The sequence below is a fragment of the Ambystoma mexicanum genome, chromosome 1p (assembly GCF_040938575.1).
Source record: "Ambystoma mexicanum isolate Mex_15411 chromosome 1p, UKY_AmexF1_1, whole genome shotgun sequence".
Lineage (NCBI taxonomy): Eukaryota > Metazoa > Chordata > Amphibia > Caudata > Ambystomatidae > Ambystoma > Ambystoma mexicanum.
The window spans coordinates 734,032,059-734,058,624 of record NC_090921.1 but is presented as its reverse complement, the minus strand read 5'-3'; positions in this window follow the sequence as shown (position 1 = coordinate 734,058,624).

Here is a 26,566-nt window from a genome sequence, read left to right as displayed (position 1 = left end):
CAAGTGGGTAAAATAAAAATAGAATGGACTAAATGGACTGAAGAAATCGAGGAAGGATTTGAGGATTTGAAAAAAGCAATTTGCACAGTCTCTGTTTTAGGAATTCCCAATTAAGCTGAGGAATTCTATTTGTTTTTGCACACAAATGGGACAGTCATGACAGCAGTGTGCTTGTTTATTTATTTATTGTATTTGTTGAACAGCGCCCAGACCCATGAGTATCACAGCGCTGATATCTAAGTAGCAAAAAGAACACAAAATAAGGTACATAAGTATGGTAGTAAATACTGTGGTATAGTCAGGTAGTGGGGATACCCAAAATAAGGTACATTAGCATGACAGTAAGTGCTGTGGAATAGTCATGTAGTGGGGATACCCCAATTTCACGTTAGTCATATCTGTCAAACAACCAAGCTTTTAGCAGTTTTCTGAAGATGAGGTAGGATGGCTGCTCTTGGATGTGGCGAGGTAGGGCGTTCCACAGGGTGGGGGCAATGACGTGAAGCTAGTGCCCCCAGCTAATTTTCTTGAACATCTGGGGATGGTTAGTGAAGGAGTGGATGAGGACGTAGGCAGGGGAGCTTGGTTCTTTTGGAGATGTGTTGGGTGAGGAAGAACGGTGACGTATTGTGAATGCATCTGTGTGTTATGGAGAGAATCTTGAAATCAATCTGTGCTTTGATTGGCAACCAGTGAGCGTCACGTCTGGCATGAGATATGTGTTCCAAGCGATTGAGGCCCCAGACAGCCCGAAGGGTGTTTTTCTGGATCAGTTGACGTTTGACCAGATTTTTTGAGGAGGTGCCTGCAAGGATGGCATTGCAATAGTCCAGTTTGCTGCCTATAATGGCTTTGGCGAGGGTGAGGCAATTGTCAGTGGATAGGAATTTTCTGCAGAGGTTGATGAGTCTAGTGGTGTAGGCTGCTGAGGAGGTGAGGGCCTTGACGTGTTTGTGCATAGATAGTTCTGCATCTAGGTGAACACCCAGTGTTTTCCGTTGGCTTGAGACGCTGATGGGGTTTCCGTCAATACAGAAGGATGCAAAAGCGGGGTCTAGCCATTTAAGACAGTATGGGGAGACTACTATGAGGAGTTTGGTGTTGTCATCATTCAGGTAGAGACGTGTGATCCGCCATCCAGTCCTGAATAATGCAATACACTTGAGTGATGTTGGCGGAGTAAGTGGCGTCGTTACCCATAAGAGTTAGCAGAGTTTGGGTGTTGTCTGCAAAGTTTGGATAGAGTATCCTGAGGTTGTCGAGGTGGTCAAAGAGGGTCTTAGTGTACATGTTTTACAGGGTGGGTGAAATGCAAGGACCTTCAGGGACACCATATGGTACAGGTATTGGGTCGGCAAGGTTCACTGGCAGAGAAAAGCTTTGATCCAGCTGGTAACTTCTCTAGAGAAGTTACATTTGGTGGCAAGGTGTTGATAGAGAATGTCATGGTCGACAAGATCGAAGGCTGCAGAGAGGTTGAGGGGGATGGCTAGTTGGCCAGCATCACGGATGCTGTCGAGATGGATTTTAAGATCGAGGAGGGCAGCCTCTGTGCTGTGTCCGGGTCTGAAGTGGGATTGGCAGGTGCCAAATAGGTGGTTGAACTCAAGGTATGCTTGGAGTTGGACGTATGCAGAGCGTTATAAAATTTTGAGTAGGTAAGGAACTGTGGTAATGGGGTGGTAGTTGGTAGGGAGGGTGGGATCAAGGGTAAGTTTTTTGATGAGGGGGGTTACCCAGGCTTACACAAAGAACCACATTGAGGTACAAACCTTTGGCGCATTATAGTGGGATTTTAGACACAGTTATGAGAGGAAACCTCTCTTGCAAACAATCTTTGGCAGCTGCTGCATTTGCAATTGAGAAGTCCACAAGTATTCTCATGGGCTCCTCTATGACCCTCTTCGTGGAGCATGCTCTATTTGCCATTTTAGAGAAACCCAAGGGCACATTGACATCCCGAAGAGTTTCAGTTTATGAGGCAATGATTTCTAACCCAGCGATTAAAATTGTAAAATGTAAAAGAGTGAACACTGCCACGTTCATAGCTGAGCCAATAGAGGAAAGTGATCATGTACATGACTGCGCCAATTCATTTGGATCTTATGATGATATACCCAGTGTGAAAGAGAATTCCTAAGTGGGAGGGGAGATTCTCTTTATTGATGGTTCTTCGAAAATTGATCAGACTAGAGGGGAAAGGCATTCAGGCGCTGCAGTAGTAATACACAGATTAAATGGATAATTTGACGTCATAGCAAGTGCAAGGCTACCGTCTCATTTTTCAGCGCAAGCAGCAGAATTACAGGCGCTTATTGTCACATTTGAGAAACATGAAGGGCATGAAGTGACGGTGTACAGTGACTCCGCCTACATGACATAAACCGTACACGCAGGGTTAGCACGTTGGAAAAGGAGGGGCACCTACGCGCAGACAGCACTCCAGTGCAACATGCATCCTTATTGGAAAGACTCATCAAGGCACTACAACTCCCAATAGCCATAGCGGTCATTAAATGTGCAGCGCACACTAAGCAAACAGATTTTATCTCTTGCAGGAACGAAGCCGCAGATGAAGAGGCCAAAAGGGTTGCATATTCTCCAGAAATTTCAAGTTTTGATATTGAGAGTATTAAAAATAATTCAGTTACAACGATGTTAGTGCAAGAGGGGTTTCATAAATTGTAAATAACCCAATTAATGGAGATTCAAAGAAGTGCAATACAGGAAGAGCAAGAATTATGGAAATTAAGGGGGTGTTATTTATCCCCCACAGACAGGAGCATTATGGCGACAGGACAGTAATGGAAAACCAGTAACTTTATTAAAAGTCACGCTCGAACAGCTGCATTACCCTGCGCATGTAACTAGAGAGAGTCTTGCTGCTACGATTGCAGAAGACTGGTTCATTCCTAATTTGTTGGATCCCCTTGCACTATTTATGGTGAACTGCATCATGTGTCAAGGGTTTACTGCTAGGCATACACTGAGAGCAAATCAGAGGGGTAATACTTTGACCGAATGATCTATTTCAGCATTTACATATTGACTATGTCGATATGCTGCAGTTATGCAATGGATATAGGTATCCATAAGTGGTAGTGTGTCCCTTCAGCAACGAGTTGGTGGTAGATCTCTCTCTTCGGCCGGGGCCTCTCTCGGGAACAGCCTTCCTGCCTCCCTGAAACTTGAGGAGAAGCATCTCCAGTTCCCGAAGCACCTCAAAACCTTCCTATTTGCCTCTGCTTTCTCTCCCCCTGTCCCCTGCTAAATTCCTGGATGAAACAGCACTGGTTACCTGGCCACCCTTCTGACTCTCGGGCCCAGGCCCCACCAGTTGCCCACCTGCACTGCCTCCCTGGCAACCCCTGCACTGGGGACTGTTTTCTGTATCCCTACTGTCCCCTTATGTCTGCACTTCCTTGCACTTGCCACCAGTGGCCTTTTATTTATCTTTGTTATCTACTATCCCATGTACTGCATTTTCCCCTCTCCCTCCCCACGCACTTTTTCCCTTTTTCCCCTCCCCATTCACTTGCGCGATCTGAATGATACCTGGCCTAGTAGGATCGTTGTTTCTGTCTTCCCCTTGCCTCGTCGCGCCTCAAAACACTTGTGTATATGCGCATTATAAATGCCATATCATATATAGGTGGATCACGGCAGGTCCGTGTACATACCCTGATGCCACTTGTGCAGTGAATATTTTAGTGCGTGAAGTATTTCCAATGTGGGGTGTGTGTGAGGTGCTAAAATACGATAATGGGCTGCATTTTGTCAATGAACTATTTCATCAGATGGGCTTCTATTAAACATGTCACCCGCAAGTGAATGAGATATGTGAGAGACTTAATGGTCTCCTCAAAGAACGGATTGCCAAGATTAAATTGACCTTGAAGAAGGGATGACTGTATTGCCTACCCCTAGCCTTATATGCCCTTCGGAATCAGCCAGGATCGGATCACCACCTCACCCCACACGTACTAGTGACAGGGCCTCAAATGAGAACACCCCTTACACCTCCATCTAGGAGAAAGAGTGATGCCCAGAGCATAGCAGAAACTTTAGGTGGTGAGATGCATGATTATTTGATATGTATGACCTCTAGTATTTCTTTCATTTCAGATCAAGTCAAGCGCCAGAGGGGTCGGTCTAAGAACACAGAAGAAGAAAATTCAGCAGCCAATCCAAGCAAACTACCACCACCACCTTAGTTATATGTTGGGGACCTAGTATTAATTAAACATTTTACCAGGAAGTGGCATGAGCCATGCTTCCATGGTCCGCTCTGCGTTGAAGAAGTGTCCCCTTCCGCTATCAAAGTACATGGAAGAAGTTCTTGGCTGCACATGACCAACGTGAAAATCTTTAAGGGCGAGACCTTCCCTCCCACCGTTGCTGATCCAGAAGCAAGACAAGAAGAAGAATTTCAGTGTGTGCAGACTCGATCGATGACCAAGAAGAAGGAAGATAAAGCAACAAGTGATTAAACACGTACTTTATTTGGACTGGAATTCAACGGACACTCCTTATACATTTAGCAGGGAGTGCAAAGACTGGCAGAAGAATTCCAGGGGTTGAAACAAACCTTTAGAATCATATTGCAAAAGGGAATCATTGCATTTATATTATGGCTGACCGTGAGTTCCTGGCTAAAGATTGGAAACAAGAGTAGTATTCAGATTCATTTTGTGGAAAATTATTTGTTTAATTGATAACACACATGGTACCTGCCGATAGTGACGTTTATCGGCTTGTGCTTGCTGTCTTTGTGTTCATACTTCAGTCCTACCCTGCTCTTGTTAGAAGAGACGTTAATAGTCACACTTTCTTACAAGATCCTAAAAACAGCCCAGTGATAAGGAGACTCCTTATTGCTATATTTGAACAGATTTTACAGCTGCAAACAAAGAAACTTGATGATTGTATTAGAAATGATTAATGAAGAGAGTGGCACGGTCCTAGAAAATGAACAAGTGCAACAGGTAGTAGGATAGTGTGCGAGATGGATTCCCAGATTCTTATGTATAATATACACTTGCATGATGGTTCTCATTGTCTTTCTTCTCCTCATCTTCCACAGTCTCTATCATCTCAGAACTCCCGCTGAAGGAGAAGTCCCTATGGTTCTCCCTAATGTGAAAACTACTTTTGATTTACTCTACGATTACTATGCAGATTTTGGAAGACACAAAAGATATGCAGAGGAAGACAGTGAAGGGATAAATACCTATCTAGATAACACAGTTCACCTGGGGAATAACATGTGGTACCAACACATGAAAAAAGTAGGGGAAAAAATATCTAAGGACGTTGCTATGTCTGTTCTCTTATTCCCTATGCCATGAATACAGTATGAACTTTTATTGCATGCACGTTCCTAAATGGCCTTAAACTCACGTGGTAGCGGTGCACATGGTTTTAAAAGATCCAAACCACTTAGTCTCCAATATTTCAGACGATCGGGCATCCTCTGCCATTAGCTGGAAGATCGAAGGGCTTCCTATGGAGAGCGGCTGATACAAATTAACTTCCAAGAAGAACCGAGACAGTAGGCAGGTCCCCCTTTGACAAAATCCCTGCCCTGTTTCCACGGGTGCTCTGCGGATGGAAGGCGAAGTGGTCGGATTGGAGGAGGAGTCGATACCGAAGGCCTCAAGTTGATTAACGCATGGTGAGTAGTCTAAGGGGAATGGCAAATAAGGTGATGGGATTATGATCATTTTTGAGTAACTGGAAATATTATGGAGAGAAGAGGTAGTGCCTAGAAGTCCTGACTCAAAGAAGTTAGACAGAGACATCTCAAATCCCAGCGGGGGTAGAGTGAAATATAAAACGTGTAATCAGGATTCAGGATTACATAAGGTGATGTCTCAAACCCTGTACAGGGTAAAAAAGTAAAGGCGAGAGAAAATAAGTGATCACAGTGTTTATAATGTATAATGTTTTGACTACTCTGAATGATTGTTGAGTAAACTATCAAGGAGCGGTAGAATTGTGGAAAAAAGTTGAGCATCAGTGATAAGTATAGCAAAACGATTGGCGCCAATCAAGAGAATACACACACCTATCAAGAGAATAGATAGGTCATTGAACCAAAAGGATTGAGCAGCGATTGATTGTGCTTGCTCATATTTGTTGTATTTAATGGTAAAAGTGGTGATTTGATTTAAAATAAAAATGTTATTTAACAGTTTGGTAAATATTGACAGTCGATTAAGACTTTTCATTATGGAGGATACTCCTCTCATGCACCTATGCAAGACACTGCCAAAGCATATGCCCAAGCTCAAATAGTATATTGCAGAATGGGTAAAGGGCAGGCCTGATAAAATGTTCATGCTGTGGCCACAAGGGGGATCATTGTCAAAAGCGGTATTGCAACACATGACCACATATGTGCATGCTGCATACACAGGAAAGAAATTAGAGAAAAGATTAGCAATTTTAGAGCTCTGGAAAGTGTATCAAGAGAAAAGAGAAGACCTGCCACCTGAGGAGTAGATTCTTAATCAGCATAAAGATGAAGGCGTTTATCCGTCAGCTCCCCTTACCATACCAGAGGCAAAAAGTGTCGCTACAGAGGAAATAGGAGTATATCCTTTAAAAGAACTGAGAGCAGGAACGGGGTAATGAACCCCCCTGCTTACAGTAGTGACAGTAGTCTGGAGGAGAATAAGAGAAAGGAAGAGATTTATAAGATCATACAAGACAAGGAAGAAAAGACTGGGCAGTTAAATTTGTCAACAGAAATAGACAGGGAGATTAAGAGATGGAAAGGCGAGAAGGACAAGGCTGACGAGGTAGCACTCATACAGAATGAATGGATGGGAGGACAGATATTACTCAAAATAGATGGGAAAAGTATTGAGGAAGTTAGGCAAAGAGAAGATAAGGATGAACAAGAAAGGAAGGATAAGGAACGAGAGAAGAGATTAAAAGGGGATGAACAGAAAAGGAAAAGCAGGGAGCGACGAGTTCAGATATTTCTGGACAATCAAGAAAAAATAGAACGGACAGGAGAACAAAGAAAGTACGACAATAGACAGAGAATGATAAAAGAAAGGGACAGAAAGGACAGAAAGAGAGAGGAGGAAGGAGCACAAAGACTAAGGGACAAAATATTGCAGAGAAGAAGGGAGGAAGAGGGAAGAAGTATGGAGAGGAGAAGAACGAAGGCAAGAAGAAGAAAGAATTAGGCGGGCTGCAAAAAAGTAAAGGGAAGTAGATGAAGAAATACAACAAAAAAAGGAGACAGCAAGGTCTCGATGCCTGTCTCATTCGTAAACTACAAGTAAGACCGAGCCCAGAAATACGATGGGACATAATAGAAGAGATTCTTCTAATAAAAGAAGTGATGCCAGCAGCATCTAGAATAACACTAGAAGAAGAAAGATTTGATGTGGAAAGCATCAGAGAAAGGATGGATAAGGTCTATCAACAGTTAAGACAAGGTAGTGAGTGTGGAACATGAGGTAACAATGATCGATCCCCCGTACCTCAAGTCACACTAGTTGGGGACTAGACATGTCAGACAAGCAAGAGTCCGGTATTGGGGCAGAAGGAGGAAGCGCGTGCACCCCTGAATGAAGTCTACAGATGGATAAGGAAGCAAGATGGTCGGATTTGGAACAACCTAAAGATAGAACACTAGATCCCATAGCATATCCTGAGCATCCTCAAGGACGATCACATAGTGAGATGGGAGAGTTGCCAACATATGTAAGTAGGTTAAGGTCATTACCAACGAGGAGACAGACAGGGCCGATCATCTCTGCCACGTATAGATTAATATTGGGATCCGACTATGGGGGGGGGGGGTCACACACTTCCCCTTATTGGAGAAAGAAGGAGCGAGACCGCAGTACCACCCATGGCCGCAGATGGACAAGCATAACTTAAAATGCAAGCTCCCGAGTTTGACTTTGGGCAATGGGGTATCCAGTTAATTTGTTAAATACATTTTTTCGAATGACAATAATCTCGAAAACATTTGGCCGATTTCTTTTTTTCGAAAGTGTTATTTTTTAATTTACATGTTTTTTTGGTTTCGTGAGTAAAAAAAAAGGGTTAAAAAAAGAGGGGCTAGGGGGGGTAGGGGGGATGCCCCCATTTCAAAAAAAAAAAAAAAGACATTCTAAAAAGAAATTTTCAGGCACTTTTTTTCCACATTATGGCATTCGAAAAAATGTAATTCGAAATACTGTAGGTAAACCGGGCAATGGATATACGAATGAGAAGAAATGACAGGAGGAAATAGACTAGTCATAGGGGACATAAAAGGGCTTGTGGCAACCATTCTTGGAGAGAGGGCTGATGACATATGGAGGAGAGAGGGATATTCAAGTGTGACTACACAAAACACAGCGCATGATGGAGCGCCGTTTAATAATTGTAGAGCACACATAAAATGAAGGAAGATGAAGACCCTATTGCTTACATTCAGGATATTCAGGAGAAATGGCAGCTTGAAACACGTGAACCGTGGGAAAAAGACAGTGGCATTATTTTACCACATTTTATGTCAAGGGTTGCCTGAGCCAGTACAGAGGCAGATGAAAAAGCAAGTGGGGATGGAACCGAAGTCATGGGCTGAGATACAACTGACGGCAGTGCACCATTGTCAATTATTACAAGAGAAAAACAAGAAGAAAGATGAGAATAGGAAGATCAAGGAAGCCAAGTTAGTTCAGAAAAACAGGCAATATTTGCCACAGAAGGAACTGTACTGACAAGCAGAGAAGGATTGGGAATGCAGGAAGCAATGGGTGCATCACACGTGAATAATTTGCACCCGATGCACCAAGGTGGATATGAGTTTACGCCAAGAGACAGAGGTATGAGTTATAGAGGAAGAGGAGGCGGATTCCAAAATAATCAAGGTGGGTTTCAAAGTACACAGAATGAGAACTAAAGTGCTCAGGGAGGGTATAACCAAGGAGGGGCTATTAGGAGAGTTCCTCCAGTATGATGGAATTGTGGAATGACAAGACATAATGCGCCCGTATGTGGGAGCCAAGGGAATGTACAAAATGGTCAATTCTCCAGAGGGGGGACAGCTTATCCTCTACCATACAGCACACAGACTAGAGGGGGCTATGCCCAAGATCACACATCTTATCAAACACCACAAGTACAGCAGGTACAACAGCAGGGCAAGTACAAATGAGTCTGCCACAAGGGCAGTCGCAACAAGCCCCTATGCAAACACAGCAGTATGCAAACACAGGACACTCAGAATAGGAGGGGTCACTGTGATAGGAGGAAATCCTTTCACAGGGATGAGGATGAGTTTGTATCCACAATAGGACCGGTTCACAGGGTGATTTGATGTGTTCAGTACTATCTGTGACACCAGTCCCCCAAGAGCAGCCAAGGTTCGTTGTGACCATAGGGGGCAAATCCTTTTCTTTCCTTGTAGACACTGGAGCATAGCTCAGCGGCATCGTGCTCGCCTTGGAAGCAAGATGACACGGAGCAACACAGGTTTGAACCCAGTGTCCACGCTTAGAAACCTCTGGGTATTAAGCGCATTATAAATAACCTATCATATCATGTCATATAACTTGTTCGTGTATACGAGAAGGAAAATATCCATTGTCAGTTATTGCCATGAATGCTCAAGGGTTCTCTGGAGCTACGAGTCGAGTTTCTTTTACTGATGAATTACCAGTCTCCATAGCAGAATGTGACATGTCTGTTCCTTTGTTATATTCACGACAGACACCAGTTAATATTTTGGGGAGAAATTTAATGACGAAACTTAACACAATGATTTTATTCACTGATCAGTGAATAGTGTGCTCCACGCCAGGAATACACTATTTAAACGTGGAAAAGTTTATACTGGCATCTACAGGGCAAGTAGCTCTGTGAGGCGTTCCAGTAGACCGAGAGATCTTTCTATATGGAGTAAGCATTTTGTTGACATGGCTACCTGGCCTGATAGGGTCGATTGTGAGGATACCTGATGAGTTTTTATTTAGACCACAAATACCTATGCATGAGGAGAATGGACAGACTATTCCTATAGAATTGGAAGCAGCCATAGTCCGAAGGGAGATGGCAATGCTCGAAGGGATTGACGATGAGGGTAGGCCATGGAGAACAGTGATAGCTCTTGAGGAAGGGTATAGATTGAATGACATAACTGATGACGATATGTTCAGGGAGGACCAAGCAGATGGCCAAGTGGTGTTCTTCATGAGCATCATATACTGGATAAGAATAGAGAAAAGGGAAGTCCCACAAAGAATGGCGATAATGCAGCAACAACCATGATTTTTTCAGGAAGATTTGGAAAAGGTGCCAAGTGTCCTTTGGACTACAGGCCCTCATGACGTAGGTTTATTGAAGGGGGTAGGAGAGGTTCAAATAAAGCTTAATCCAGGGGCTATTTTACCTCGAGCAAAACAGTACTCCATATCTAGAGGAGCTGATGAAGGTATGTTTCAAGCTATTACAGCGCTGATGAATCAGGGGATTCTGGAGCCATCAGAGCCATTGTGTAATACCGCAGTGTATCCTATCAAAAATCTAAAGGGGGGGTCGTGGAGATTTATACAGGATATGGGACCAATTAACCAGATTATAGATGCTGAGTTTCCTTTAGTTCCAAATCCGGCAACAATATTGTGCAGTATGCCGGTGGAAGCTCGATATTTCACAGTGATCAACTTGAAAAATGCATTTTTCTTGATCCCGTTGCACAAGGACCCACAAGACTTGACTTACTTTACGTTTCGGCAAAAGCGACTGAAACATATGAGGCTGCCCCAAGGGTACTGTGAGTCCCCATTGATCTTTAACAGGGTCCTACAGATGGACCTAGGTAATATTGACTTTTGACATATTCCAGCTACCATGCGCAGGCATTGAAAGATAATCTTCAGTTCGGTCAATTTCTCCGACACAGAAGAATTTGCACACAGATATCAGATTATGAAGAACAAGGAAAAGATCTGAAGAAACAACTGGCCAATAGAGGCTATCCAAAGAGGATCATTGACTCCACGTATAGGAGAGATCGAAACATTCCAAGAAGCATTACTCTTCAACAACACCCAAAATCACGTATGCAAGACAATATTATGGCAGTTATGAGCTATTCTCCCATGCTGAATAAGCTTTAAAAGGAAATAAAGAATCTATGGCCGATTCTCAATACTGGACAACATCACCTGGATGAGCCAAAATTCTCCATTAAAAGGAGGACCAATATCCAGGACTGTTAACGATGGCGTCACTTGGGCGCAGCGATCCTGTTCGGCCAGTAGTCAGCCTTGTAGATGATGCCAGAGTGCCAGAAGTTCTGTGGTGATGTGATGTATGACGCAAGGAACCAGCCCAACTCCTGTCCAAATGGGTACTGGACTGGAGGTGAACCAGCTCCCAACGCCACGGGTTCGCTCACCCCTGATTATCGTGGCGTCAGGACAGTGCAAGCACTGGCAGGGGGAGCTTGATAGTCTTTGGCTTGAAGTTCTCTGAAGACAACTGGATCAAGATGAAGATACGAGCCGAATCCAGTGGCAGGAATCCAGGAAGTAGCTGACAGCAAGGGAAGGCAGGCAAGAGGCAAGGGAAACCAGGGAGGACCAAGGAAACAAAAAGTAATCAGAGAACAACAGAGAAGGGGGAACCACCCCAGGCAGGAAGGAGGGAGCCAAGAGCAAGGAAACAGGGAGACCCCCTACCCGGGCAGGGAAGGACAGATCCCAGGACCAGGGGAAGGAACAGGGAACAGGCAATGCAGAGCAGGAATCAGGACAATGGCAAGAACAAGGAGCGAAAACCAACGATCCGGATCAAACCGCGTTGAGACACGATTTGACCGAACCGCCGGGCTCCTTAAGTAGGGCCTCCCACACCTGGGAGGCTTGGAACGCAAGCCGTGCTGTTTCCCAGGTGCTGGGAGGCCCAAAGCGAGGCTTGGACCGCTGACCCGCCAGAGCCGAGGGCATCGTACACCGAGCATGCGTGGAAAGTGGGAAGCGGTCGGCCGTGCATACGCGGAACGGCACACCCCGGGAACCCGGAAGCGCCTGGAACCCGGAGTGGCCGACCGCACACACGTGAGACCACGCGTCCCGAAGAAGCGGGAGTAACCGATGCCCAAGACCGCCCCGTACCTCCCAGGCGAAAGCGTGGGTAAACTCTCCAAGGCGTGGCACGCCACATCAGGTAAGTGGGCTGGAATGAGCCCGAGTTAGACGGCGTGACAGGGACAAACTAGTGAAAACATTCAGAGAAGAAAGAGACAAATGCCCTTCAACTATCTGGCAAAGCACTGCCCCTACAGGACACACGCCATGCGGATCCTGTTCTATGTGCTCACAAACGGAGCACACAAAAGAAATCGATCTTGGACTTCGAACACCTTGGATACAATGCCAACTTACTAATTGCAATACTGCAGGAGTCATTTACTTGATAAAATGCCCCTGTAATTTGAAATATGTAGGCATGACCATAAGACCTATCAAGAAAAGGATGATTGAACATCGGTCCTGCCTGAGGACAAAAAAACTGACAGCACCCATGGTAAATAATTTCATTATGAAAGGACATAGCCCAGAAGAATTCAAATGGACGATATTCAAGAAAATTAATATCCCTAAACGGGGTGGCAATTATCATAACATCCTTTTCAGGAGAGAACAAACTTGGATATTCAGGCTCAACACACACAGGAGAGGGATGAATGAATTAATCCAATGGAACGAACTAGCTGTTCTTCCGACTTAATGTTATGACAGTAGTGGATATGTCCACTCCCCAATATACACCAGCAAGTATGAATATAAGAACTAGGGGAGTACTGTACATTTGGAACAACCCCTGTCTTAATATATATGCCTTTACATACATCTTCTAGATATAGGCTGTATACACATGATATTGTTTTGTTAAGTGATGATGTAAATAATAGCAGCAACCATATAATGTATTTACTACAGTAATGTTGTACCATCAAAGTGATTTGGAAAAATGAGCTCTACAATTAGGCATTACTTACAAAAGATGGTTTAGATTACTCAGTGTGTAACATGTTTGCTCCTTTAAAATTGCATATGACACGCTCTGTTTAATAACAGTGTTACATTGAAGTTGTGAGGGATAGCCACTTCCCCTGTGGGTTTGCCAACATTTACCATTTACCATTACTATTACCATTTTTGGGTTCCAAGTTGCTCTGCCACTGGTAGGACTTTTTTGTCAAAAAATCTTGCGTTGCGGAATGACAGAAGGTTGTTTCTTTCAAACTACTGGTATTTATTTACACAACGAGTAAGGCATATGTAGCCCTCATGCCTGACCTAAGATGGCTGACCAGGTGACCAATGCTAAGATGTCTAAATAACCATAGAGTTTAGGCGCTCGTGATTTTCCGACGTACTTTTGCAACGTCCTCACACATTTGTAGGCAGTGCAGAAGCCTAGCAGCAGCAGCATTTCATGGCTTCCATTCATCACCCGGATGCGTTCCCCTTTTTTTTATCAGCATTTCGTTTAGAACGTTGGGTAAGATTTCCATTTTAGATGTCCCAATTCTTACAGTGGACACACTCGAATTTGCACATGGCTGGCGCCTACCAAAGAGGCTTTTTACTTACTCTGCTTTTGCCTATATGTGCTTGTTTTTCTAGGTCTCAGAGTCCGCGCCATAGCTGATAGGTTGGCATTTACCATTTACAGCGCCATGGGGCGCCCATAAATACACCTGATAGCCAGTAAGTCCATCCGGCATTTACATAGGATAATCATGTCACACTGGTGTCTTCAATAATGCGCTCTGTGACATGTTAGGCACCTGTTGATTTTTCCTTGATTTTTCCTTCGTGTTTTTGCTTCTTTGTTTTTCTGATTTGCATATAGTAATAGGAGCTGTCAGCCCTTCAAGTTCTTTTAGACTTTGGGATGAGTGGCCTAATCAATATAGTGCGGTAAGCCATCCACGCACGAGATATTTCTCAATGGGCTATAAGGTTTCCCATACAGTACACAATTGCCGGTGGGGAAGAAAGCAAGTGGAGCAGTCCTGGGCACGATTCCTTTCTTTTCCATCCCTCCCCTTCCTCTCCCCCTTCCCTTTGTTTTGTGTGATTAAAGGCGTATACTGGGACATACATAATTTGTTCCAATTCGTTTTATAGCCTTATGATATGATTAGATACACTCATTTAAGTAATTGATGTATAGCAGGAAAAACAGGTATGAGATAGGAAGGGGCCCATTAGTGACCCACCTTTCTTTTCTGTTTTCTCTGTCCCCCTTTTTCTATAGGAATAAGAAAACACACGCCTGGGAGCAAGATAGCTATCCCATACAGGGAGTTAAGACCCTATATGAGTAAAGTCCTGATGAAGATGACCAGAGCAAGATATGGTTATGAAACCAGTCGACCTTGATATAGCGTGAGCTGGTCTCATGCGTTTTTTAGATCTCATGCGTTTGCATAGACTGTATTAGAAACCAGGCTTTATATAGACCTTTGTCTGTACATTTTTAGATGTTGTAAAAGGACCCTCAAGCTAAGGTGCCTTTAAATTAATGTGTTGTGTGTTATCAGTACAAGTTGTTAGACTTTTCTAGTGGCTGGCACTACATTGGCCATTAAATTCACATACACTGTCGTGCAGATATAGCTCTAGAAAACTCTAAGTACCTGGCACTATCTAATGCAAAATGCCTTGCTTTGTAGCTCCTGTTTAATCACTTGGGACTGATTTTTAACTGTTGTAAGAGAACAAATAGTTTATTTTACGATGTTGTGATAGACCCACTGAGATACAGAATTTCTTACTGCTATATGTGAATGATGGAATGATTTTGCATATAAAATATGTTATGAGAATCTATTCTTCTATAGACTGTGATTGTGTGTGATTATGAATCTTTCATTCTCGGTAGGAATGTAATCTAGACCTTGTTAGAGGTCAAACTAGTAATACCCTTAGTGTTGTAATATATATATATATGCCAGTTGATTTTGTATGAAGGAAAGAAAGTGCCACCTGAGAGAGCTTAGGCAATTATGAAAAACGCAAAACCAAACACAGTGATACAGATGCAACAGTTTCTGGGTTTATGCAACTATGTTAGAGCCTGGGTGTTTGATTATAGTACATACACAAGGCCACTTCTGCAAGCATTAAAGAAGACACAAGTGGGTAAAATAAAAATAGAATGGACTGAATGGACTGAAGAAATCGAGGAAGGATTTGAGGAGTTGAAAAAAGCAATTTGCACAGCCTCTGCTTTAGGAATTCCCAATTAAGCTGAGGAATTCTATTTGCTTTTGCACACAAATGGGACAGTCATGACAGCAGTGTGCTTGTTTATTTATTTATTGTATTTGTTGACAGCGCCCAGACGCATGAGTATCACAGCACTGATACCTAAGTAGCAAAAAGAACACAAAATAAGGTACATAAGCATGGTAGTAAATACTGTGGTATAGTCAGGTAGCGGGGATACCCAAAATAAGGTACATTAGCATGACAGTAAGTGCTGTGGAATAGTCATGTAGTGGGGATACCCCAATTTCACGTTAGTCATATCTGTCAAACAACCAAGCTTTTAGCAGTTTTCTGAAGATGAGGTAGGATGGCTGCTCTTGGATGTGGCGAGGTAGGGCGTTCCACAGGGTGGGGGCAATGACGTGAAGCAAGTGCCCCCAGCTAATTTTCTTGAACATCTGGGGATGGTTAGTGAAGGAGTGGATGAGGACGTAGGCAGGGGAGCTTGGTTCTTTTGGAGATGTGTTGGGTGAGGAAGAACGGTGACGTATTGTGAATGCATCTGTGTGTTATGGAGAGAATCTTGAAATCAATCTGTGCTTTGATTGGCAACCAGTGAGCGTCACGTCTGGCATGAGATATGTGTTCCAAGCGATTGAGGTCCCAGACAGCCCGAAGGGTGTTTTTCTGGATCAGTTGACGTTTGACCAGATTTTTTGAGGAGGTGCCTGCAAGGATGGCATTGCAATAGTCCAGTTTGCTGCCTATAATGGCTTTGGCGAGGGTGAGGCAATTGTCAGTGGATAGGAATTTTCTGCTGAGGTTGATGAGTCTAGTGGTGTAGGCTGCTGAGGAGGTGAGGGCCTTGACGTGTTTGTGCATAGATAGTTCTGCATCTAGGTGAACACCCTGTGTTTTCCGTTGGCTTGAGACGCTGATGGGGTTTCCGTCAATACAGAAGGATGCAAAAGCAGGGTCTAGCCATTTAAGACAGAGTTTGGTGTTGTCATCATTCAGGTAGAGACGTGTGATCCGCCATCCAGTCCTGAATAATGCAATACACTTGAGTGATGTTGGCGGAGTTAGTGGCGTCGTTACCCATAAGAGTTAGCAGAATTTGGGTGTTGTCTGCAAAGTTTGGATAGAGTATCCTGAGGTTGTCGAGGTGGTCAAAGAGGGTCTTAGTGTACATGTTTTACAGGGTGGGTGAAATGCAAGGACCTTCAGGGACACCATATGGTACAGGTATTGGGTCGGCAAGGTTCACTGGCAGAGAAAAGCTTTGATCCAGCTGGTAACTTCTCTAGAGAAGTTACATTTGGTGGCAAGGTGTTGATAGAGAATGTCATGGTCGACAGGATCGAAGGCTGCAGAGAGGTTGAGGGGGATGGCTAGTTGGACAGCATCACGGATGCCGTCGAGGTGGATTTTAAGATCGAGGAGGGCAGCCTCTGTGCAGTGTCCGGGTCTGAAGTGGGATTGGCAGGTGCCCAATAGGTGGTTGAACTCAAGGTATGCTTGGAGTTGGACGTATGCAGAGCGTTATAAAATTTTGAGTAGGTAAGGAACTGTGGTAATGGGGTGGTAGTTGGTAGGGAGGGTGGGATCAAGGGTAGGGTTTTTGATGAGGGGGGTAACCCAGGCTTACACAAAGAACCACATTGAGGTACAAACCTTTGGCGCATTATAGTGGGATTTTAGACACAGTTATGAGAGGAAACCTCTCTTGCAAACAATCTTTGGCAGCTGCTGCATTTGCAATTGAGAAGTCCACAAGTATTCTCATGGGCTCCTCTATGACCCTCTTCGTGGAGCATGCTCTATTTGCCATTTTAGATAAACCCAAGGGCACATTGACATCCCAAAGAGTTTCAGTTTATGAGGCAATGATTTCTAACCCAGCGATTAAAATGGTAAGATGTAAAAGAGTGAACACTGCCACGTTCATAGCTGAGCCAATAGAAGAAAGTGATCATGTACATGACTGTGCCAATTCATTTGAATCTTATGATGATATACCTGGTGTGAAAGAGAATTCCTAAGTGGGAGGGGAGATTATCTTTATTGATGGTTCCTCGAAAATTGATCAGACTAGTGGGGAAAGGCATTCAGGCGCTGCAGTAGTAATACACAGATTAAATGGATAATTTGATGTCATAGCAAGTGCAAGGCTACCGTCTCATTTTTCAGCGCAAGCAGCAGAATTACAGGCGCTTATTGTCACATTTGAGAAACATGAAGGGCATGAAGTGACGGTGTACAGTGACTCCGCCTACATGACATAAACCATACACGCAGGGTTAGCACGTTGGAAAAGGAGGGGCTACCTACGCGCAGACAGCACTCCAGTGCAACATGCATCCTTATTGGAAAGACTCATCAAGGCACTACAACTCCCAATAGCCATAGCGGTCATTAAATGTACAGCGCACACTAAGCAAACAGATTTTATCTCTTGCAGGAACGAAGCCGCAGATGTAGAGGCCAAAAGGGTTGCATATTCTCCAGAAATTTCAAGTTTTGATATTGAGAGTATTAAAAATAATTCAGTTACAACGATGTTAGTGCAAGAGGGGTTTCATAAGTTGTAAATAACCCAATTAATGGAGGTTCAAGGAAGTGCAATACAGCAAGAGCAAGAATTATGGAAATTAAGGGGGTGTTCTTTATCCCCCACGGAAGCATTATGGCGACAGGACAGTAATGGAAAACCAGTAACTTTATTGAAAGTCACGCTCGAACAGCTGCATTACCCTGCGCATGTAACTAGAGAGAGTCTTGCTGCTACGATTGCAGAAGACTGGTTCATTCCTAATTTGTTGGAACCCCTTGCACTATTTATGGTGAACTGCATCATGTGTCAAGGGTTTACTGCTGGGCATACACTGAGAACAAATCAGAGGGGTAATACTTTGACCGAATGATCTGTTTCAGCATTTACATATCGACTATGTCGATATGCTGCAGTTATGCAATGGATATAGGTATCCATAAGTGGTAGTGTGTCCCTTCAGCAACGAGTTGGTGGTAGATCTCTCTCTTCGGCCGGGGCCTCCCTCTGGAACAGCCTTCCTGCCTCCCTGAAACTTGAGGAGAAGCATCTCCAGTTCCCGAAGCACCTCAAAACCTTCCTCTTTGCCTCTGCTTTCTCTCCCCCTCTCCCCTGCTAAATTCCTGGATGAAACAGCACTGGTTACCTGGCCATCCTTCTGACTCTCGGGCCCAGGCCCCACCAGTTGCCCACCTGCACTGCCTCCCTGGCAACCCCTGCACTGGGGACTGTTTTCTGTATCCCTACTGTCCCCTTATGTCTGCACTTCCTTGCACTTGCAACCAGTGGCCTTTTATTTATCTTTGTTATCTACTATCCCATGTACTGCATTTTCCCCTCTCCCTCCCCACGCACTTTTTCCCTTTTTCCCCTCCCCATGCACTTGCGCCATCTGAATGATAGCTGGCCTAGTAGGATTGTTGTTTCTGTCTTCCCATTGAACCCCCTCCCTTGCCTCGTCGCGCCTCAAAACACTTGTGTATAGGCGCATTATAAATGCCATATCATATATAGGTGGATCACGGCAGGTCCGTGTACATACCCTGATGCCACTTGTGCAGTGAATATTTTAGTGCGTGAAGTATTTCCAAGGTGGGGTGTGTGTGAGGTGCTAAAATACGATAATGGGCTGCATTTTGTCAATGAACTATTTCATCAGATGGGCTTCTATTAAACATGTCACCCGCAAGTGAATGAGATATGTGAGAGACTTAATGGTCTCCTCAAAGAACAGATTGCCAAGATTAAATTGACCTTGAAGAAGGGATGACTGTATTGCCTACCCCTAGCCTTATATGCCCTTCGGAATCAGCCAGGATCGGATCACCACCTCACCCCACACGTACTAGTGACAGGGCCTCAAATGAGAACGCCCCTTACACCTCCATCTAGGAGCAAGAGTGATGCCCAGAGCATAGCAGAAACTTTAGGTGGTGAGATGCATGATTATTTGATATGTATGACCTCTAGTGTTTCTTTCATTTCAGATCAAGTCAAGCGCCAGGGGGGTCGGTCTAAGAACACAGAAGAAGAAAATTCAGCAGCCAATCCAAGCAAACTACCACCACCACCTTAGTTATATGTTGGGGACCTAGTATTAATTAAACATTTTACCAGGAAGTGGCATGAGCCATGCTTCCATGGCCCGCTCTGCGTTGAAGAAGTGTCCCCTTCCGCTATCAAAGTACATGGAAGAAGTTCTTGGCTGCACATGACCAACGTGAAAATCTTTAAGGGTGAGACATTCCCTCCCACCGTTGCTGATCCAGAAGCAAGACAACAAGAAGAATTTCAGTGTGTGCAGACTCGATCGATGACCAAGAAGAAGGAAGATAAAGCAACCAGTGATTAAACACGTACTTTATTTGGACTGGAATTCAACAGACACTCCTTATACATTTAGCAGGGAGTGCAAAGACTGGCAGAAGAATTCCAGGGGTTGAAACAAACCTTTAGAATCATATTGCAAAAGTGAATCATTGCATTTATATTATGGCTGACCGTGAGTTCCTGGCTAAAGATTGGAAACGAGAGTAGTATTCAGATTCATTTTGTGGAAAATTATTTGTTTAATTGATAACACACATGGTACCTGCCGATAGTGACGTTTATCAGCTTGTGCTTGCTGTCTTTGTGTTCATACTTCAGTCCTACCCTGCTCTTGTCAGAAGAGACGTTAATAGTCACACTTTCTTACAAGATCCTAAAAACAGCCCTGTGATAAGAAGACTCCTTATTGCTATAATTGAACAGATTTTACAGCTGCAAACAAAGAAACTTGATGATTGTATTAGAAATGATTAATGAAGAAAGTGGCACGGTCCTAGAAAATGAACAAGTGCAACAGGTAGTAGGATAGCGTGCGAGATGGATGCCCAGATTCTTATGTATAATATACACTTGCATGATGGTTCTCATTGTCTTTCTTCTCCTCATCTTCCACAGTCTCTATCATCTTAGAACTCCTGCTGAAGGAGAAGTCCCTATGGTTCTCCCTAATGTGAAAACTACTTTGATTTACTCTACGATTACTATGCAGATTTTGGAAGACACAAAAGATATGCAGAGGAAGACAGTGAAGGGATAAATACCTATCTAGATAACACAGTTCACCTGGGGAATAACATGTGGTACCAACACATGTAAAAAGTAGGCGAAAAAATATCTAAGGAGCGTTGCTATGTCTGTTCTCTTATTCCCTATGCCATGAATACAGTATGAACTTTTATTGCAAGAGAAGTTTCATAGCACGATACAAAGTGCCTGAGTCATCTTGCAACATATACTACCTGAGGACAATTTTAAGGAAGTTGAGTGACCTTGCGATGGAGATCAAAATGGTTGTTTCCATACCAGGATGACTACATCAAAACACTGCAAATGGAAAAAGAGCCTAGATGGAAGAGCAAGATGCGTGTGTATCCTGCTGCAGGATAGAATGAGGTGATCATTGAAGAGATGAAGAGAATGAAATACCCTGATGTGATAGAAATAGCCAGATCACCTGGATGTTGGGAACAGACTCAACTATCGATCTATGGACGAGTAAACTCCAAGAAGGGATGGGAACAAGGAATTATGTCAGGTGCAGCTCAACTGCTGAAAACAGATTATGTACAAGAAGTGCAGAAGGTGAATGACGGACGTTTAAAGTCATGGGCTAAGCACTCCAAACTAATGACATGGGTAGACGAATCAGGCCCAGTAGTTGTGATCCCATTTGTTAATGCGACATTATGCTTCCGAAGACACGGAAAGAACCATGTGGGATATAACAAAGAATGCAAATTCACAATTGATGGTCCTAGGAAGGGAGACGGCACAGCCGTCCTTATGGACCAATATTGGGCTTGTGGATCTAGAGCCTATATGAAGTTGCCCAAGGATTGGGGTGGAATATGTTCCTTGGTGCTCATCCATGTACCAGCATTAATGATTCCTCAGAGCGACCTGAACATTGGTGAATTTCCAAAAGTGGATGCCCATTTGAGAAAAAGAAGATGGCTTGTACTTCTCCTGCGGACAAGAAGAGAGAATTATTTCTCAGCAAAATCAATAACAGCGTATGATTCCATTCCTGAGGAACACAGGTTTTTCAGCAAGACTGCCACAATATTGACAACTACATTCATGCCTGGGATCCAAACAGTGGGAAATACAAAGTGGCTTCAGTAGATAGGAGCATCTGCAGACAATCAATGCTACCATAAAGGGATTCAACGCTATCAAAGAAGAGCTGAGAGCCATACAACTGATGACCCTCCAGAACACATATGTCCTCGTTATGATCACAGCGATGGAAGGAGGAGTTTGCACCAAAATCAGGCCATCATGTTGCACATTCACACCTTCTCACAATGAGCAAAATGGAACCTTGACAGAGGCCATAACGTTGTTGACAGACCTGCATACCAAGATGGAAGATGCGATGGATGACATTGAAGATGACAGTTGGTTTGCCTCCCTGTTTTTTGTGTATTCCGCAGTGGTTGGAAGGAGGTGTTTGCATCAAAGTCAGGCCATCATGTTGCACATTCACACCTTCTCACGATGAGCAAACTGGAACCTTGACAGAGGCCATAACGTTGTTGACAGACCTGCATGCCAAGATGGAAGATGAGATGGTTGACATTGAAGATGACAGTTGGTTTGCCTCCCTGTTTTGTGTATTCCGCAGTGGTTGGCAAATATATTCAAGATTCTTGGAGTAATATTAGTGCTGGTGATATTCGGATTCTGTGTAATCAGGATAGTGACTGGTGAATCCAAGAAAACGGCAAAGAAGGTGGTAGGACTGAAGATCATGATCGATACCGAACCTGAACCTAACAACAAGGAGCTGACTGATGAAGCTGTAAGAAAATATATAGAGGCCAGCATCGTAGCACCTGAAGGAATGAAGTTCCTGTATCCGAAGAATCTGAAGAAGTATGTGGGACGATGGGTCTATTGTACTCTGAATGGACAATGTAATTACATGACCTGGAGTGTAGATGAACATGTCAAATCAGCTGGCACACTGAGGGGGTGATGAAGCTATGGACTCCAAAGAAACACTTCTTCAAAAGAAAATATCAGAATGTGAAAACGATTGAGGAGGTGGATGAGGACTCGACCAGAGGGGGGAATGTAGAGAAGCAGCTGCATGTATCTGCAGGAAGTCTCGCCCCCCTACCTCCTATATGTTGGAAGCCTGAGATTGTGCTGTCTTTGATACCAGCAGTTGTGCCAATACCAAAGTGTATATTTTCAAAAGAAGATACCCATTGAGACAACCTTATCGAATGTATCCTCAAAAAGACGACAATCTGAGGGAGGACCTCTCTGAAGGAATATATAAAGAGCAAGGAAAGAAGCCTTTGACGTCATAAGAGAGTAGAAACAACGTCTCAGAATACTGGCCAAAGAGGATGTATGGATCCTACAGAAACTAATGACGAAGTAAAGAATCGAGTGAACTATTAAATATGAAAAAGAAGATTACACGTGCACAAAGTGTTGCAGAGATTTAACCGATCAATAATTGTATAGACACTGAAATGCAAGGTAGACTAAGTAATCATAGAAGCTGGATATACGTAGTAAATACAATGCAGGCAAAGCTGCCATTGTATAAAAGCTGGACATCCGTGTCATGAATTTAGTAGGCCAAGACACAAGAAGTGAGGAGGTGGGAATTGTGTTGCAGTAAGAAAAAACTGAATCGTGAAGCTGCATGGCATCAAGATTGAAGCAGCCATGGTCAGCTATCTATTCTGGAAAGGAAAGGAGTGAACATGCAAAGGATGAATCATCCCTTGTTAAGGTGCAAAGAAATAACACCAAGAGTGCCAAGTTGTATCATTTAGACCAAATCGTGGTCTCCTGTCACCTGAGCCAAGGATGAAAATAGAGTTCGAACTTGAAATCATAGAACACAATAGTGTGAGCTCGCACTCCCATGTAGTCTGAAGACAAGGATACTTTTGCAAGGCCAAGTTCAAAGACAATCTTCATGGAAGAAGGTTTGGGTGATGAGAGATGCAGGGCTAATTGGGTGGGTAGGTAGTATCAAGCCCCATCTCCCTGCACCTGGGTCAGGGCTTACGTCCTGCTAAGTGAACTGAATGTTCCAGACTTGTGATAAGCGTGCCAACCAATTGTAGAAGTCCATATAACGAAGGACCTTATAGATTGAAGACCAATAAGAAACCGTGTATGTTACGGTTTTAAAGATGACATATTTTAGAGTTAGGCCTATATTGTCCACCTGACAGTAGGCAGCCAATCATAATCCTAGTTCCTATATAATGTGTATGTTGATGTTCCCCTTAACCTATCCCGATCCCCAGTAGGTTTTTCATAATTTTTCATTATTTGCCACATAGAATTAGGTCATCTCTGATGTATTTTTGGTATATAAATGTGTTTTTCTGAAAAGATTGTTGAGAGAAAGAGTGCCCGTCTGTTGATGTTCGTTGTAACTCCCTGTTTTAGATCATTGTTAATAAAACAGTATCTTTGCCATCTTCCTGAGTTGGTTCGGTTATTTGGACTCAGAGTTATTCTGTGAACTCATACATTGCATGCACATTCCTAAAGGGCCTTAAGCTCACTACTGTCCCCAATAAACACGCGTCTCCCTTTTTCTTGTCCCTTATATCATGGAATTCTAGGGGTCATTCGATCTTGTTGACCAATCCTAAAGTGGGTCAGTTGTTGCAAAAATCATAGTTTGGGCTGCCTTTAAGATACATGGCTGCTGCATATGATGGGTACACAATTTGCTTTCAAGCTGCCAGAAAGGGGGTCTTGGGGTGTCCATTTGGAGGAATTCTTGCAATGGTTCATAGTTCTCATCATCTAAATATTGTTAATTCCATTGACTTATTGTTTGGTATCCTGGGAACACATGTATGGTTGACCCTAGATACATCCATTGATATATTGATTCTTAATATCTATTGACATGTAGAACTTGGTTACCTTGAAACATTCACCGATTCAATTCTGGTATGTGTTATGACGCCTTGAAATGAACCCAATTTGTAAGTATTTATTTATTTAATTGTTTTTTTATATCGCGGTTAATACCTGAGTTCGGTTTCTAAGCGTGTATTCGTGATTCGATCCTCTGTTGCTCTGCGTGGTTTTGCTTCCAAGACCAGCACATTGCCCCTGTGCTATCCTCTGTTCACCCAAATGACCAAGTGATTGCTCTGAGGGTCCTTAATGCCTCCTGTTCAGCCATTCAATCTGACATAGACCTTCCAGGTTTGGTATCCAGGGCTCATTTGGTTGCAGAATTTGGAGGGTCTGGGTTTGACAATGTTGAACGGTTTATCAGTGATGTTCTGAGTCAATTTTCATGGACGAATGGCTCCTCTTATTCCATCTTGGACTATATTTTTGTCAGCAATGGGTTGTTTGACGGGTGTACAGATCTGTTATTTACACACACTGATTATAGTGATAATTGTTATCTGTCTACCATGTTTCAATTCAACCTAACTAAGCATGATGTTGTTCCCTGTAATCCTTCCATAAGAGTTAATCCAGTAGGCACTCAGGTACATTGGAATGGGGGTACTGTTCAAAAGGTCAATTGGAAAGCCTCAGTCTGTCTAACGCCTCTTCAATGGCCTGGGAATACCACTCATTTAGGGTTGATAATTATGGGGAATGTCTGGGGGCCTCCTATCGTATAGCCTACCCCAACAACAACTTGTTGGAAAATCTTTTAAGAAACATCTTCATTGTTTTGATCCTAATTTGGCTATTAGTAAACAGGCTATGTGGGCAGACATTAGATCTCTGAAACATAACGAGAAGATCAGCTTGGATGCCAAGATTTTGCAAATCAAGAAAGTGAAACAGGCATACAAAAATTGGGTGAAGAGTAATTGGGCTAAGCGTTATCAACAGGATGCGGATAGCATTTAATTTATTTATTGATTGCATTTGTTACACATCCAAACCCAGGTGTATCACGGCGTAGGTTGCTTAAGACATCACTTGTTACAAGCTTAGGATGCTAGATACATACATACAATCTCAGTTACAAGCTTAGGATACTAGATACATACATACAATCTCAGTCACAACATGTTTAGCCCATTGACCGAAATAGTTAGGGCCTTAGTCAAATTTGTCAGAGCCAGGTTTTGATCATTGACTTAAAATGCTGGTGACCTTGCTCATTTATAATGAGTGCCGGGAGTGTGTTCCAAAGCTTTGGTGTGGCTACTGGAAACCTAAAGTCTCCCGCCTTTGTGTTCTTGTAGCGCGGAATGTTCAGGTGCGTACTGGAATATGATCTTAGGGATCTGGTTGAGACCTTTTGGGTTATGCTGTTGTTCAAATAAGTAGGGGTGTCATTAAGGATACATTTGTGTGCAGTGATCAAGGTCTTGAAAAGGATTCTGGCTTCGACAGGGAGCCAGTGGACGTCTCTTCGAATATGAGAGATGTGAACATTCTGTTTTAATCCAAAGGTGGCTCGTAGGGCTTTATTTTGGAGTAGTTGCAGTTTGGCAAGATTTGTTGTTGTGGTACCCAGTAAAAAGATGTTGCAATAAACTAGTTTTGAGAGTATGAGGGCTCGAGCTATCTAAGGCAGTTCTGGGGTTTGAGGAATTGTCTGCTGAGTGAGATAGGCTTTGTAGTGTAGGCGGTGGAGGATGACAAGGCATTGATGTGTTTAGTCAGGGAAAGGTTAACATCTAGGTAGACAACTAGTATTTTTACTTGTTTAAGGACTGGGATGGAAGTACCGTCAATGTTTATAGCAGAATAACCATCAACTAGAGATTTTAGGCGAGCAGGGGAGCCTAAAATGAGAATCTCTGTTTTCTCATTGTTCCGACATAGGCTATGGGTGGCCATCCGATTTTGGATGATTGTGTAAATCTTATTGATAGTTGTGTCTTGTTTGTGGTTCCCAGTAATGGGGTTCAGTATCTGGGTGTCGTCTGCGAAGTTTGTATAGATGACTCCCATGGCGTCATGTGTTGCAAATAGACGTTTATTGTATTGTGAAGTGTAGGCGAGAGGCATGAGCCTTGAGGGACACCTAGTGGTACTGTGATAGGGTCTGCAGCCTCATCGCCGATAAAGACTATAGAGGTGCGTTCCGACAGGAAAGACTTGATCCATAGGCTTCTGGGGAAAAATTGAAGTTTTCGGACAGTGCAAGGCATAGCTTGTGATCTAGCAGGTCGAATGCCGCTGATATGTCGAGTAGGAGTAGGATACCTATGTTACCCGAGTCTCGGATGCTGTCCATTTGTAATGC